Source organism: Chrysochloris asiatica, unplaced genomic scaffold, assembly GCF_000296735.1.
Source record: "Chrysochloris asiatica unplaced genomic scaffold, ChrAsi1.0 scaffold00476, whole genome shotgun sequence".
Lineage (NCBI taxonomy): Eukaryota > Metazoa > Chordata > Mammalia > Afrosoricida > Chrysochloridae > Chrysochloris > Chrysochloris asiatica.
Window position 1 is genome coordinate 250769 of NW_006408994.1, and position 3527 is coordinate 254295.

Genomic DNA, 3527 nt, shown 5'->3' on the forward strand with positions numbered 1-3527 from the left:
AAGAGCTGATGCTTTTGAATTATTGTGTTGGAGGAGAATATTGAAAATGCCATGGGCTGCCAAAAGAACAAGATATGTGTTAGAAGAAGTGCATCCAGAGTGCTCCTTGGAAGCCATGATGGCCAAAGTTCATATCTCATACTTCAGAAATACTGTTAGGTGGGACCAGTCACTGGAGGAGGATATCATGTTTGGTAAGCTGGAGGGTCAGAGAATAAGAAGAAGACCCTCAGTGAGATGGATTGGCAAAACTGCAGCATTAATAGACTCAAGTGTGGCAATAATTGTAAGGCTGTGCTAGGACCGAGCAGTGTTTCATTGTGTTGTGCATAGGGTCTCTGTGAGTTGGTACTGACTCGATGGTCCCTAACAACAACTCACCAAAGTAGGATGTAGCACATTGTCTTTGTGAACTATGTTATGCCAGTTAACTATTGTGTCCCCTGGGACTATGGTCCGTAGCTCCTAGGCCCAGCAGCCCATTGCCTTTAAATGTTTGATAATATCTAAGTTTTCATCATTTTGCCCATTGTATGCACCACCATATTCAACAGGAAAGGGAAATATCCATGAGATAATTAATTTTTTTTTTTTTATTATGCCTGTAGTGAAGAAAGAAATCTATTTTTTTTTTTACTTAAAACAAGTAAGTGTCAGACTATATGCAAAGAAAGAACTCGGGTCAAAACTGAAATCTCCCACTTCTGTTAGTACAAGCATTCATAAGGTGGGAGTGCTCACGAGTCACACAGCTTCAGGAATTATTCCTATTTCTTAATTGCACAATCTACACTGTAATGTAGGCTCACAAGATACGAGAGCACAAAAATGAAACCATTTGTACTTAAGCAAGTCTTATTCAATCTATTTCCCTCACAATATAGCTTCTCCAGGAAACAGAACAATTGTGCATTTTCTCACTCTAATTTATATAGAATTGCATACTCTAATTTATATTTCACTCCCACTCACATACTCCAAGTTTCAATTCTAAGTTCTTAGTAGTTCTCACCTGGGTTATTGTAATCACTTTTTTTTTAGCTGTTTTGCGTGAAGGTGAGCCATTCCATTGTCTAATGACCTTTGGTAACATCACAAAACCAGACAGTAAACCCATTCAGAGGAGCAGCTGGCAAGGAAAAGTGAAAAGTTCAGTTTGAACACATGGAGTTGGATGTGTCTGGCAAACATCCAGCTAAAGTATCCACACAGCCATTTGGCTTTGCCTTGCCTGAGTGCAGGAAGTTATAAACTCATCAGCATAAGGGCCACAGACAAATCTTACAGTAAGAGATTGAGGAATGAGCAGTCCAAGAGGACAGAATGAGGACCATGGGGCATGCAAATCATTCTGTAATCATTAGAGAAGTCAGAGAAAGGGCGATCAGGGGAAAGATATTCGGAGTAATTGAGTTCTTATAATCCACAGCTGACAAAGTTTTAAGAATAAGGTTGTCTACAAAGTACTTCAAAGGAGTAATGTAAGCTAAGGGTTAAACAGAGGTATTTAGATGTTAGGAAATCATGGGGATGTTTCTCAAAAGTTGGTCCAATGGAGATGGAGAAGGAAAGTGAGAATACAGAGGATTATAGCAGGCAGGTGAGGCAGGGAAGGAAAGGTAAATTAGCTTATTCGTTCCTGGGTTTAGCTACAAAAACAAGAGAGAAGTAGGCCAACACAGAAATTAGAAAGGAATTATTTTTTTATGGTACAGGAAATCTATGAGGTTTATAGACTGTGAAGATTGGGCCACAAGAGAGGAAGTGTTGTAAATAAAGAATTACACACTCATTGATGGAGTCAAGGACAGATGAAGAAGTAGGACTCAGAGCACAAGAGAGGAAAATTGGGGGAAGGAAAAGCTATTGGGACGTCTGAAGTGTGAGATGGATAACATCAGAGTTTCATTCAGGTGACACCCAACTACTGCAAAGTAACCAAGCTGCAAGTCATTAGGCAACATTTTTTGGAGAAAAAAACAAGTTTCTCTTTTACTCTTATTACCAAATTTGTCTGAGTTACACAAACCCGATTTTAAATAATCTCTGAAATATCTATCTTCAAACTTAAAGAGTAGTGGGTGATGGTGTGCTATGAAGTTGGTTCTGACTCAGTGACCCTGTGTAGGGTTTTCAAGGCTGTAAATCTTTACTGGAGCAGAAAGCCTCATCTTTGTCCCACAGAACAGCTGGTAGCTTCGAATTGCTGACCCTGTAGTTTCGAACTGCTGACCTTGAGATTAGCAGCCTGACTCGTACACACTATGCTACCAAAGCTCCTTAAAGAGTAATATAATGGAATTGACATTGCATTGTTTTAGGAAGCAGGGATAGCATTAGTGCCTTGGTGGTACTCATTTTCTACTTATTCATTAGTTTGGTCTATTAGCGATATAAGAAATTGCTGAATTTTTTGAAAACTTTTTCATAATAAGTAGATTAGTATCAATTATACTAAAACCAAAGCTATTTTACTTGGCAGGCATTTACAAACACTTATATCATCAATGTGGTCTTTCTAGATATTTACTCTTAATTGACAGCTAGCTAGTCCTGGAAGGCCATTTTAGAAATATTAAATACAAGAATCTAGTTTTTTAGAAGAGAGATACAAAACTATTGAATTTATTTGAAAACTTTTAAAAAGCTAATATCATATTGTCATATTATATGGAACAGGTTACATTTTTGTGGGAGTACCTGAGTGGTGTAAATGATTAACACATTTGACTGCACAACAAAAATGGGAGGTTCAAGTTTACCAAAGGTATCTCAAAAGAAAGGCCTGGTGATCTCCTTCCAAAAACTCAGCTATTGAAAACCTTGTGGAACACCTTTAGGATCCATGCAAAGATTCAGAAGCCATTTATTATGAGGATATTTTAGGTTGTCACCTTTCATTTGAAAGAAACTGAGAAGACAAACACTTGTTTTTATAGAGACACATTCCTCTCTCCTCTAAGATGCCTTTCATTATAACTTAGCTCAATACCCTGTTCTCTGCCTAACAGAGGGTAAGTTCAAAATGATCAACCATTGTTTCTGTGGATTTTTCTTGTTAAAGTAATTATCTCTCTAAGATGATCCTTTATAGATAGATCTGTTCAGCAATTTTTGAAATTGTCCAAGGAAAAAATGCAGAAAATTAACTTGTATGCTTTATAGATTCAAAATAAAAATAATTTGATTTAATCTTTTACTTTTTTGCTGTATTTGTCAAAAACCATATAACAGTCTTTAACCTGGAGGAGGCAAGCAGACAACCACTGGGGCAGAGATCATGCCTAACAGTGAGAGGTTTCCTGGGCTACAGAAGCCAAAGGAATTGGGATGAAAGAAGCAGAGCAGATGCAAAATCTGGAGAGCATGGAGACCGGGTGCTCAGTCAGCACCCAGACTGGCAGTATGGCTGGTCAGATACCAAGACTTTCCAAAGTCAATCTTTTCACTCTATTCAGCCTCTGGATGGAGCTCTTCCCCACCATAGAAACCAAAAAGCAAAGATCTCAGAAAAAGGAAGAAGGAAG